The sequence below is a fragment of the Muntiacus reevesi genome, chromosome 10 (genome assembly GCF_963930625.1).
Source record: "Muntiacus reevesi chromosome 10, mMunRee1.1, whole genome shotgun sequence".
NCBI lineage: Eukaryota > Metazoa > Chordata > Mammalia > Artiodactyla > Cervidae > Muntiacus > Muntiacus reevesi.
The window spans coordinates 1,516,398-1,530,312 of record NC_089258.1 but is presented as its reverse complement, the minus strand read 5'-3'; positions in this window follow the sequence as shown (position 1 = coordinate 1,530,312).

Here is a 13,915-nt window from a genome sequence, read left to right as displayed (position 1 = left end):
CCTGGCATCTCCATCCCTGGAACAATCCAAGCAAACGCCACTTCTTCTTTTTGGTCACCAGATGGTCTCCCAGTGTAGACAGAATCTTAAAATACAACAGCCTTGAATCTGGTTGCCGATTTATGTGTATCATGGGCTTTTATTTACCTATTTGAAAATTGGCATTTTGTCTTGGGAAACCCTGCCCTGAACGTCTGGCCATGCTCTGTGTGACCTGGCAGCCAAAGTGAAAGAAGGAGAAAAAGATTAAAAGTTAAATCCTCACTTGCTTATCTGTTGGCAAAAAGCAAAGTTTGATTCCCACTTCATTGGAGTTATTCTGTCTTTGGAAGCCAATTTCATTAATATTTAATAATAGTGATAGCATCAATAATATTAATAGAATCCTTTACAAATGCATAGAACTTGGGAGTTTGCAGAATGCCTACCGAACGGCTGCGGCATCACACATTCAATTTGTCCAAATTGAGCTGTTTGCTTTGCTGTTGCCTTCTTTTGGTGTTCTCTGACTCAGGAATTGCCCCTACCCTGGGTCCTGATGATCTCTACTGCTCTCTACATCCAAGCAGTTTCCCAGTGATGCCAGTTTTTTCTCCGATTTTTCTCAACTTATCCATCTTATCCTCACTGGCAACTCCAAATCAACATGGTGGCAAGATAGGCCCAGCCTTCTCTCATGAAAGTTGGAGAATGTTTTCATTTTTTACTTTAAAAAAAATTAAGAAGAAAACTTATTTGTATTGAGGTATAGCTGATGAACAATGTGGTGATAGTTTCAGGTGGACAATGAAGGGACTCAGCCAAACATACATGTGTCCATTTTCTCCCAAACTTCCATGAGAGGGGAGTTTGAAGAAGAGGTACCTTTTTACAAGAGGTACATGTGTTTAACCCTCTCAGTACCAAGTCTAGACTTGGACATCCAGGCCTGGGCAACTGGGCTGCAGACACTGGCCTCTGAGCAGTTGGATGCTGCCATTTGGGACTTGAGATGCAAGAGGCAGGAGGTGCAGATTCAATCCCTGGGTGGGGAAGATCCCCTGGAGGAGGAAATGGCAACCCACCCCAGTATTCTTGACTGTAAAATCCCATGGACAGAGGATCCTGGTGGGCTTCAGACCATGGGTTCGCCAAGAGTCAGATATGACAGTGGCTGAGCACACATTTTGGAACTTGAAATTTGAAGAAGGAGCGGCAGATAAGCAGGGAAAGTTTGAAGCTGATTGCAGTCAGCACAAGCACTTCAACAGCATCCTTATAAAGGCAGCAGAGACAGGGTACCCATGGCCTTTGCAATGTTCTCGCCTGCAGCCCTGGGGAGAGCATCCTAGCTGCTTGGTCCCTTGAGTAGCTACTTCTGATTCTCACTCATTTTTTTCTGTTAATTCTGTGAGCTACCGGGTAGCGCTACCATAATTGTTTAATTTAACAGAGTTAGTTTTTGTTGCTTGCAACCAAGGCCCCAACTCTGACATCCTTCTGCATAGAAAGCCCCTACTGTGTGTAAGACATTACCCAGAGTGCGATGAGGAAAAATAGGCAGAACATGGCAGCTTCGCAGGCCCTGTGAGCACACAAGTGCCTACTGACTACTGTCTGGGACATAGTCAGGCAACATTGGTGTGAACTTTTCGTTAATTTGGCCTCACCCCCTCCAAACTAGTAAGAATAGAAGGAAGACTCAGAGACACAGCACTGAAAGCATTCGGAAAAGAAAGGAAGCTTGCTTGCAGAAGAGGTTTTACAAGGACCAACTTGTCAAATACAAATTATGACATCTATTTCGAGGAGGGGAAAAAAAGCAGAAGATTTGCAAAGTTACCAAGTTTATAGTTAGTCTATTCTTGGTGGACAAACAACAGTTTTCTTATATGATTATCCTGTGTCCCAAGAACATGATAAATCTTCAGTTATCAGCTTTGAAAAATCAGGTATGAAACTGTTCTTTGAGTTATTTATAGGAGGGTTCAAGCCTTCCTTTCTTTTTGAAACTAGAACTGGACAGGGTAACCCTGTTTTTGTTTTGTTATGTGTAGGTGTACAGTTGGTTCCTGCTAAGAAGGTAGGCAGTGTCTATCAAGTCGCCGTGAACATTGAATTAGCGAGGAGAGAACTGCTGTTCCCAGCGCAAATGCAAGGCTAGTTTCCTGTCCACCTCTGGTCACAATATTTTCGTCCACTGATCATTACGTAAGCTTCATTTAGGTGTGTTTATGTTCAAAGACACCTTCAAAATACATTTTTGATTCATTAACATTGAATTCACAGCCAACACACTAAATTTCATGTCTGAATGAAGCCTATCAGACATGGTTAATTTCTCCATGGGGGTGCATCACAGCCTTCTTTGCACTTTAGAACCCTAGGTAACACTATAGCACTATGTTTGGGGCCATTTTGGACAGCAAAATCACCACCCAAAAGCAGAAAAATGCAAAACATGTGGCATTAGATAAATTTTATTTAAAATTTAAAAAAATATTTATTTATTTTGCTGTACTGGGTCTTAGCTGCAGCATGTGGGATCTTTGCTGCCACATATAAACTCTTAGTTGCAGCATGTGGATCTAGTTCACGGACCAAGGATTGAACCCGGGGCCCCTGCATTGGGAGCATGCAATCTTAGGCACTGGGACACCAGGGAGGTCTCCTAGATAGACTTTAAAAATAACCCTTGTTCATGGTTTTGGAGGTGAAACAAAAAGTGTATATTCCACCTTCGCTGGGGACAGATGTGTTGGATGACCTCTGACCCTCTGCATCATGGCTCCTTCATGCCTCCTTCACTCCAGTTTGGACACACCCCCAGTTGACTCACTGTCTTTGGTTTTCTTTCCCGCCAGGCCCGCCAGGCTGTGGGGCAGGGGTGGCCATCCTTCCTGACCTTCTTCTCCAGAGGGTCCTCTGAAACATGGTTCTGTTTCTTCTTCCTTCTCCGCATCCCTCCTCCTCCTCTCACCTTCTCCCGTTTTCCTCCCCCATCTCTCCTTGTTCTCACTTGGCTTTATCCAAGTAGGCAGCCCAGTGGATTTGTATCAATAAGAAGCGATCAGGAGCAGCCATAATACTTGCAATCAATATATAATTGCATCAGGGTTATTCCATTACCTCGGGCTGCACGCGCTGATTACCACCGAGGCCTCATGATTCCAGCAGTCATTTCTCTCGGCTTCGGGGGTTTGGTGGCGGAGCAGGTGGGAGGGCTGTGAGGCTGAGCTTGGGCACCGTCCTCAGGCCCTGGAGATTGCAGGGCCGGTCAGGGTCCAGGTCAGGAGAGACACCAGGAAAGCAGACCCAGGCTGAGAGTCTGCTGGGCTCCATGAGGGTGTCTCCGGGGCGGGCTGTGGTCAGACAGCAGCATCAGTGAGGTTAGAGACAAAGGTGGCAGTCTGGTGACAGTTTGGAGTGACTTTCTTGGATGGGGGCTGTGCCCCACCGTGGACCCCTGTACCACACTAACTGATGTTTAATTCGTATCCCACATTTCAGTGCGTATGTGCTAAGCGGTGTCAGCTCCTTTGCGACCCTGTGGACTGTAGCCCACCAGGCTCCTCTGCCTCATGGGATTCTCCAGGCAAGAATACCAGAGTAGGTTGCCATGCCATCCTCCAAGGGATCTTCCCAACCCGTGTTCCTTGTGGCTTCTGCACTGGAGGCAGATTCTTCACCAGTGAGCCACCGGCTAAGCCCGGCCCACGCTTCAGTGCTGACAATGTTTTCTCATGCACAACTTAACAGCAACTGTGGGCTGGTCATGGTAATTCCCATTTTACAGGTGAGGAAGCTGAGTCCCAGAGAAGGGACAGGCTCAGTGCCACTCAGCTTGGAAGCAGATAAGCTGTGACAAATTCAAGATGGGCTTTAAGGTTTGAATTCAAAATTAAACATTCAAGGTTTAGGGTGATTTCTAGTATCCAGAAACAAACAGTCAGTCCAACAAGCAGAAAACCCCATTGCTTTTTTAGAGCACTTCCAAAGACATTGCATTTGGCTTTTTCAGCAATTGTATGAAAATGGTAGCACAGTATATGATGCCCATTTCACAGATAAGAAGAATGAGGTTCAGATTAGGATGATTAAGTGTCCTGGTTTGCCTGAGACTAAAGAAATGTTCCTGGGATTTTCAGAGCTAACCAGGTAAGTCCCAGGGCAAGCTGGTCACCTTTGTTCAGGTAGAGCTCTGTTGATTTAGTACAGTGGCCGAGGGATTGGTGTCATTCCCATGGCACTAAATTAAATGCTAGTGAGAGCATCCCTAGTAGCTCAGTTGGTGAAGAATCTGCCTGCAATGCAGGAGACCCCAGTTCAATTCCTGAGTCAGGAAGATCCCTTGGAGAAGGGCATGGCAACCTACTCTAGTATTCTTGCTTGGAGAATCCCATGGACAGCGAGCCTGATGGGCTTCAGTCCACAGGGTCACACAGAGTTGGATGTGGCTGCAGCGACTTAGCACACACTTTGCACTGTGGCCTGCTATATACTTGGTAAGTAGCAGACTTACATAATGTGCACTCACAGCATACTGTTCTAAGAACTTCAGGAATATTAACTCTGTGCTTGGGAATCCTCAGATAATCCTTTTACACAAAAGAGAGCTGGAGCACATAGAGGTTAAACACTGTCCAGTGAGTGCAGGCTGAAACCAGGACTGGAACATGTATAATAAGTCATCTGTCTCCTAGGTCATAGGTTTCTTTCTACTGGCTCTTTAATTTTGGTTAAATGCTGAGACAACAGCAAGTATTAAAGAAAGTAAAACTGAGGCAGAGGGTAAATTCTTGTTAAAAGAATGGATAAATGAATGAATGAATGGAAGATTCCTATAACTGCCAAGATTACAAAATAAATGATACCAGATCTCCCTATATATTATGGCATACTAGTCAGCAATCAAAAAGAAACAACAAAGATGAAAATTAAAAAAAAACCAACATGTTGAAGAAAAGAAGCCTGATGCAAAAGCCAAGTTCCATAAAATTTAAAGTTGATGAAGTTCAAAAATAGAACAAATCTACAGTGATAAACTTCAGAATTATGGTTACCTGTGGGCGGCGGGTACTGACTGGAAGAGGACAGGGGGAAATTCCTGGGGTGATGGAGATGTTCCATACCTTGACAGGGACATTTATCACATGGCTGTGTGTATTTGGTGATATTCACTGAATTTGTGCACTCAAGATCTATGCATCTCATATGTAAATTTTATCTCCAAAAAAGAAACAAAACTCAAATGTACAGATGAAATGGAAGAGACAGGATATAAAACTAGAGGTGTCTGATCGGGCATGGTCCATCTGCTGTTTGGATGCAAAGGATTCCCATGTATGGGCCATGGTAAATTGGGGTCCAGGTGGGCCACCAGCATTAGCATGGTGATCACAGGTGGAGGAACCATGAGCATCTGAAGCCAGTTGAGTTGCCTTAACTAGGTGCCTTCTCTGGGTCTTGCTGAAACAGCCCCTGCATGTGGAGATGGACTAGGTCCAGCCCCTTCCTGGAGCAGCTTCCGGCTGGGGACGGGGCAGTACAAGGAAAATTGACCCCAGGAAACAACCTCGTAATAGTCCTGGAAAAGACTCCCAGGAACAGGGGTGCTGGGCATGTTGCAGAGTGACAACTGTAGGGATTAAGGATGCAGTTCATCTACTCCATGTGGAATATGAGGTGGGAGCATGTTGTGTGAAAGAAGGCTTCTCTGGTGGCTCAGAAGGTAAAGAACCTGCTCGCAATGTGAGAGACCCGGGTTTGATTCCTGAGTTGGGAAGATCCCCTGGAGAAGGAAATGACAACCCACTTTAGTATTTCTTGCCTGGCAAATCCCATGGATAGAGGAGCCTGGCAGGCTCGCCTGGGGTTGCAAAGAGTCAGACACGACTGAATGACTAACACTTGTGGAAGAAGCAGAAACTCAGGAACTGCAGTTGGGGCACCACTTGGAGCCGGGTCATCAGAAAATCTGATATCCATTGAGTCTCAGGCGCCAAGTCAATGTGGCCTAGCTCAGCTTTACTCCGTACCAGAGTGAGACCCTGGGCGGTTGCTACATCCTCTGTTCCTTGGTTTCCTCATCCAAAATAAGGATGGTGGGAATAATGACAGTACTTATCTCTGAGAGCTAAATTATTCAGTATATGTATACAGTTAGACATCAGAATTACTGTAATCACAAGTCATCAGTTTAAAGTTCTTAGGAACTTCTGTGGTAGTTCAGTAGTTAGGAATCTATGCTTTCAATGCAGAGGATGCAGTTTCGATCCCTGGTCAGGGAACAAAGATCCTACATGCCACATAGCATGGCAAAAAAAAAAAAAAAAAATTAGAGTTCTTCTAATGGTGCTTGCTGAAAGCACACTTGGCTGCCAGTCCTGGGCAGGGCTTTACCTGGAGACTCTGGTTAATTAGATCCAGGGATGGGTTGAGGGGCATGGATGACAGGCACTAGGCGGGTCCTAATGAAAGAAACTCCATGGACGGAGGAGCCTGGTGGGTTCCAGTAGTGGGATCAAAAAGAGTTGGACACGACTGAGAATGCACCACCAGTGAAAGAAAGAGAACAAATTACTATTATCCCATTTCATAGGACAACATATGAAGGCCCAGGGAAGCAAACACTTGCCTGAGATTGCACAGCCAGTTAATGACAGACCTGGGGCTGCATGTCAGTCTTCCTGCCCCCTTGTCAGTACTGCACACACCTGCTCAGAGACCTGCTACCCTCTGCAGCTCTCAGGACTCATTACCTGGCCCTGTGCAGAGGCGACCTTGATCAGGAACCAGGGCTCCTGTCTGATCTTTGGTTTGTATCCTGTAGGGCATCCTGCCTGGGACTTCACTGGTGGTTAGGCAACATCCTCATTACAGTCTGGTTGGTATTTATGTCAGAGACACCTGTCATCATGTCACCTTGTCACCTTGATCACATTTAGCTGTCAGATGCAGAAGCTCAGTAGCTGAGAAACTGCCATTTTTGCAGAGCATGTTGTTCTTCACGGGGAGTCTCTGATCTTGACCCCAATCTTTGCTCTGGTTTTCATGTCTCCACACTTGGGGGTGTCTATATCTGCAGAAAGTCTCCCCTCTCCCATTCCCCCAAAGACAGATAGAGAAAAGAGTAGGAGGATGGTCTTTAGCTGATAACCAGGGAGGGGAGGGAGAAGGAGCCTCCCCCTACCAGGATGCTGACCGGACAGAGCTATGAGGAGTGGGTGTGGCAGCGGCAGGATGGATGCCAGCAGGGATTCAAGGAGGCAGCAGCGTGACTGACAATGGCTAGAAGCAGGCTTGGGGCAACAGGCTGGCAGTAGCTGGCCCAACTTCCTGCATAGTCTAGTGTGATGGGACTCAGGGCATGTCCCCCATGAGTAGCCTTCCTAACATTTGCAACAAGAGAAATTTCTGAGTACTGGACTCCTCTCAAGACAGAGAGAAAAATAAGGGGAATCAATTCTCATCATTGTACTCAGGCAGAATTGGTTGAGTTGTTGGTTTGTTTGCAAACTCATTCATTCATTCACCCATCCATCTATCCATCCATTCATTCAACAGTGACTGACAAGTGATAAATATAGCACCTGTTTTGCATCCAGAAAAAAAGATTTTGGCTAAAATGGAGATTAGAAAATCTTAATTGGGGATGGTAATGCAGATTTTATAATGTTAGTTTCCTCCCTGTGAGATTAAGAAATACCTTAATACGTCGTAATCAATAAGATGCGTGAAAATGGTGTGTGGCACTCCAGGAGCAGCACATTTAAGACGTACTCAAGCATGGCCTTGGTAACAGATGTCCATTTGTAGCCAGAGGAACTGGTCTACTCTCCTCTGCTGAATTTGCAGGACGTAGTTGATGGGGGAGGTCCTCTTGTACCCTGAGAAAGTGCCTTGGTTTTCTGCAAAGACTCAATGAAGCCTCTGCCTCACTGACCTTGGGGCCCTGGAATTGGGATTAGCTGCTGTCACACGTTTCATAGCTCCGTATCTAAGAAGAGGCTTTCACAAGTGTTCAGGGGCTGATTGGCTGGTGTATAGCCTTTCATCTGTTTAGAGTTTGTGTTTCTGTCAAGGATGCCAGTGTGTGCCATGATGTGATTAGCGTCAGAGGTTTTTGGTCTCTCTAAGGTCGAGCTGTGTGATATTCTATTGAGTATTGCTAGGATGTGATAGCGTTAGCCTAACAATTTGCTGTTTGTGTTGAAACTCTATACAACCCTACTAGCTGAGAAGTGTGCAAGGCCTAGGACAAACCATATGTCCTCCCTGATAACAACCATTGGTCTGGAGGTGAGAGAGTCAATTCCTAGGCAGGTTGATAAGAAGTCTGGGGTCCCTGAGGAGGAGAGAGGGGTCTGGGGTTCTTGAGGAGGAGAGAGGGGTCTGTAATTCTCAAGGAGGAGGAAAGGACACACTTTTTTTCCCTCTACATTCCTTAGTCTTAGTCACATAAAATGGTTTTTTCTTTAAGCCTGGAACTGATGATTACATAACAAACAATGATTAAACTGTACTAGGGATTATATAACAACAATGTATCCTGCTTTAGGAGTTTCTCTTTCTTGAAAACTTTCTGACTAATCCTGATATCTTAAAATGTAAATTATGGGAGTGGATCTGGTTCAGTTCAGTTCAGTTCAGTCGCTCAGTAGTGTCTGACTCTGCAGCCCCATGAACCGCAGCATGCCAGGCCTCCCTGTCCATCACCAACTTCCGGAGTTTACTCAAACTCATGCCCATTGAGTCAGTGATGCCATCCAGCCATCTCATCCTCTGTCATCCCCTTCTCCTGCCCCCAATCCCTCCCAGCATCAGGGTCTTTTCCAATGAGCCGACTCTTCGCATGAGATAGCCAAAGTATTGGAGTTCCAGCTTCAGCATCAGTCCTTCCAATGAACACCCAGGACTGATCTCCTTTAGGATGGACTGGTTGGATCTCTTTGCAGTCCAAGGGACTCTCAAGAGTCTTCTCCAACACCACAGTTCAAAAGCATCAATTCTTCAGTGCTCAGCTTTCTTTACAGTCCAACTCTCACACCGATACATGACCACTGGAAAAACCATAGCCTTAACTTGACGGACCTTTGTTGACAAAGTAATGTCTCTGCTTTTTAATATGCTGTCTAGGTGGGTCATAACTTTCCTTTCAAGGAGTAAGCATCTTTTAATTTCATGGCTGCAGTCACCATCTGCCATGATTATGGAGCCCAGAAAAATAAAGTCAGCCACTATTTCCACTGTTGCCCAATCTATTTGCCATGAAGTGATGGGACTGGATGCCATGATCTTCGTTTTCTGAATGTTAAGCTTTAAGCCAACTTTTTCACTCTCGTCTTTCAGTTTCATCAAGAGGCTCTTTAGTTCTTCTTCACTTTCTGCCATAAGGGTGGTGTCATCTGCATATCTGAGGTTATTGATATTTCTCATGGCAATCTTGATTCCAGCTTGTGCTTCCTCCAGCCCAGCGTTTCTCATGATGTACTCTGCATGTAAGTTAAGTAAGCAGGGTGACAATATACAGTATTCTTTTTCCTATTTGGAACCAGTCTGTTGTTCCATGTCCAGTTCTAACTGTTGTTTCCTGACCTGCCTACAGGTTTCTCATGAGGCAGGTCAGGTGGTCTGGTATTCCCATCTCCTTCAGAATTTTCCACAGATTATTATGATCCATACAGTCAAAGGCTTCATGGATCTGGTAGGATCTTTCTATTGTTAAGTTCTAATCCTGTTATCCTAAAATATGAATTATGGGAGTGGGTCTGGTAAAATTTTCACAAACTTGAGACATTCTTTTGATTTATTGTAATAACTAATTTAAAAAAGTAACTCCTTTGGTTAGACTAGTGAGGGGGCACTCTCTGCCCCCTTCTGATGTCTATGTCAGAAGCTTTCTCTGTCCCTTTTCTTATTTTAATAAAACTCTGCTACACAAAAGCTCTTGAGTGATCAAGCCTGGTCCCTGGTCTCAAAGCTGACTCTTCTTCAGAGATGACAAATCCGACATTGTTCACCATAAGCTATCATCTTGGGGGTTCATCTGGGATCTTTAGGACAAAGTAAGAACACCTAGAGCTGTAGCCTCTCTATTTTCTTAATATACACGTTTTCTGCTTTACTTTAGTAACTCTTTGGTATGCTTGTGTGAATGAATGACATGCCCTGTGTGAAGCAAGTGATGAGCTCTGCTCTGTGGTTTTGTGGTGCCTTGAAATGACTGAACCAGTGAACTAGTGAAGTTGCTCACTCATGTCTGACTCTTTGTGATCCCATGGACTGTAGCCTACCAGGCTTCTCTATCCATGGAATTTTCTAGGCAAGACTACTGGAGTGGGTTGCCATTTCCTTCTCTAGGGGATCTTCCCGACCCAGGGATCGAACCCAGGTCTCCCACATTGCAGGCAGACGCTTTACCATCTGAGCCACCAGGGAAGCCCTGTCTTCAGTAGGGTAGCCTTGTCGGGGGTTTATACTGACTTGCCAATGCCAAGAGACACACAAAGTCACTGCGAGGGGAGCGACCAGAAATGAGCAAAGTGTGTGGACCGAATTTTCCTTTCTTAGTCAGCTTTTCCTGGGCACTTTGACCACTTCATAGTTGCATGGGAAATTAGAACTACTAACCTAATCAAGAACCTCAGATATGCAGATGACACCACCCTTATGGCAGAAAGTGAAGAGGAACTAAAAAGCCTCTTGATGAAAGTGAAAGAGGAGAGTGAAAAAGTTGGCTTAAAGCTCAACATTCAGAAAACTAAGATCACGGCATCCTTTCCCATCACCTCATGGGGAATAGATGAGGAAACAGTGGAAATAGTGTCAGACTTTATTTATTGGGGCTCCAAAATCACAGCAGATGGTGATTGTAGCCATGAAATTAAAAGGTGCTTACTCCTTGGAAGGAAAGTTATGATGAACCTAGACAGCATATTAAAAAGCAGAGACATTACCTTGCCAACAAAGGTCCATCTAGTCAAGGCTATGGTTTTTCCAGTGGTCATGTATGGATGTGAGAGTTGAACTGTAAAGAAAGCTGAGCACCGAAAAATTGATGCTTTTGAACTGTGTTGTTGGAGAAAACTCCTGAGAGTCCCTTGGACTGCAAGGAGATCCAACCAGTCCATCCTGAAGGAGATCAGTCCTGGGTGTTCATTGGAAGGACTGATGCAGAAGATGGAACTCCAGTACTTTGGCCACCTCATGCGAAGAGCTGACTCGTTGGAAAAGACCCTGATGCTGGGAGGGATTGGGGGCAGGAAGAGAAGGGGATGACAGAGGATGAGATGGCTGGATGGCATCACCGACTCGATGGACATGAGTTTGAGTGAACTCTGGGAGTTGGTGATGGAGAGGGAGGCCTGGCGTGTTGCGATTCATGGGGTCGCAAAGAGTCGGATACGACTGAGCTACTGAACTGAACTGAACCGAACCTAATCTGTCAGGTCATAGACTTTCAAGGGACTTGTGATCCTTGCTGTTATTATGTACTTTTACTTATACCCCATGTATGGAAGTGCTTAGCCTTGCTAGATTAGGCAAGCCTTGCTAGAAAGTTACTAAGAGCACATTTGGGAGAGGGGTGAAACTCTAGCTACAGGAACATCTCTCAGGCTAGAGGTCACTCTCTTGGCTGCCTGCCTCAGGGGCCAGCGATCTGAAAGTGAGTCTCCGTCATGGCTGTGTCCCCTGTCTATGTGCATAGAAGCACTGACCATGAGGTCTTTGAGGATACAGATCGGGAGTTGCAGTATCTGGTCAGATTGGAGATGCAATGAGCTTCTCCCTTTGGTAGTGCCAGCTCTTAGCAGAGCAGAGAAGGCTCTCTGATGACTTCTGTCTCACCTCCTTAGGTGTGTCTTTTGTGGAAGCTGTGGAAATGAGCTGGAAGGATTGGTTCTAGTAGCTTGAGGACAAAAATCACTCTTTCCTCGCTGGCCAGCCCACCACAGTCTCTTTTGCTATCACATATGCTGGTGTGGTGACACTCTGAAGGGACATCTTGGTTGTTGTTCGTCCCTTTGTGACTCACCGCATCTACTGCAGTCATGAGTGTCCTCAGGAATGTGGATAGGCACATGAAAGATGGATACCTCCCCTAGTAGTACTAGTTTGGGAGGCATTCCAGAAAGCCACTCTGTTCCACCCTGAGTGGCATCAGAGGAAAAGGGCAAATCAAACAAAGGTCTTGGTGGTATGGAACTAAATCAATCTGGGATGCCATCAGGTCTACTCCTGATGTATCTCCACCCCTCCTCAGTGGTAGAACCCAGAGGGACAAGTAAGACACCTGCATTGGTAAGGGACAGACTAAATCTGACCAGGGAAGGAAAACTTGGGTGGAGAGTCTGTCTACACCCCCATCTAGAGCAGGGAAGGACGCTTCTAGTGGAAAAAAGCCACAGCTGTGGATGTGCTTTTTTCTCTGTTACAGATGGGGGGTAGCAGTTCCAGAACCACTCCTTTAAAATGTATTAAAAGAAAAAAAAAAAAAAAAAAAAAAAAGCTAGGACAAGCTTTAGCCCCAGAATTTAAAAAGACATGCCTGATCTTCTTTTGTGATACTGAATGACCACAGTATCCTTTGGAAGATGGGGAATGCTGACCTGTTGAAAGATCTCAATTATTACTGTTTTACAACTAGACCAGTTCTATAGAAAATAAGGGAAATGGGTAGAAGTGACTTATGTGTTTTTCTTTGTCTCTCTGAGAGACATGCCGGGCTCATGTCCTAAGGGTGTGGATTTGGTTGTGAAACCTTCAGCTGCCTCCTGTTCTCTGACTTTGTCCCTGCATCTGGGGCGCCCAACTAAATAGGCTGAGTCAGAGCACCCTTCCAGAAGGGGTTGCTTTAGTCTCGGTAGAAATTCAGACAGTCCCAATTCATAGATGGCTTCACAGGACTAACTTTATGACCTTACTTGGAGAGATGTAATGTATGTCTTGGGACAGATGCTGACTCCTGACTCAAGAGCTCAAGTTTAGGGAGAAGCTACTACTTTTGGAGATGAATGGCTTGAACATGAGACAAAGGGAAAGAGGGAACACGAAATAGCCCTTCTCCCTATTGGGAGCCAAGCAGTTACCACGACAGAGCCAGACTGGGACTATAGCATGTCTAAAAGAAGGTGGGATAAGAACCAATTGCCAGATGTATTCTTGAAGGACTCAAGCAAGTGCCCACTAAGACTTTAAACTATGCTAAGTTGGTTGGCTAAGAACAGGGAGAGAAGAAAACTCCTGATAAATTCCTAGATAGACTACAAGAGGCTCTCTGCAAGTTTACTAATGTTGATCCTGAAAGTACAGAGGAAGGAATGATTTTAAAGATAGATTTTTCACTCAGTCAGCTCCAAATATCTGCTGTAAGTTACAAAGACAGGTGTTTGGACCAGATTAGTCTTCAAAAAACTGTACAACTATCTCAGATGGTATACCATGGTAAAGAATACAGGGAAGAAAATAGGAGGAAAAGAAAAAAAACCTGGCAAAAGACCAAAGCCCCAACAATGGCTGTTAGATCCACTCTGAAACAGCCTGTGAAAAAGTGCCCAGAGGAACCCAGGTGAAAAGGGATGGGCTTGTTATTACTGTGGAAAGGAGTGGCATCTCAAGTGGGATTGCCCTCAGGCATCTAAGCTGCCCCTGGCTCCATGTCCAGTCTGTAAAACGACCACACTTGAGGAGAGACTGCCCTCCAAGGCGTAGGCCCCAGGGTCAGACTCTAAAGGCAATTAGGACTGAAAGTACCCGGGGGTCCCCACACAAGCTTCCATCCTAATTACACCTGTGGAGCCCTGGGTATTAGTAATTGTGGGGGGCCAATCAGTTGATTTTTTTTGGACACTGGGGCAACTTTCTCTGTGCTCACTGAAGCCCCTGGTCTGCTTTCCTCCCGATCCACTACTGCAATGGGACTGTAAGGATGAGT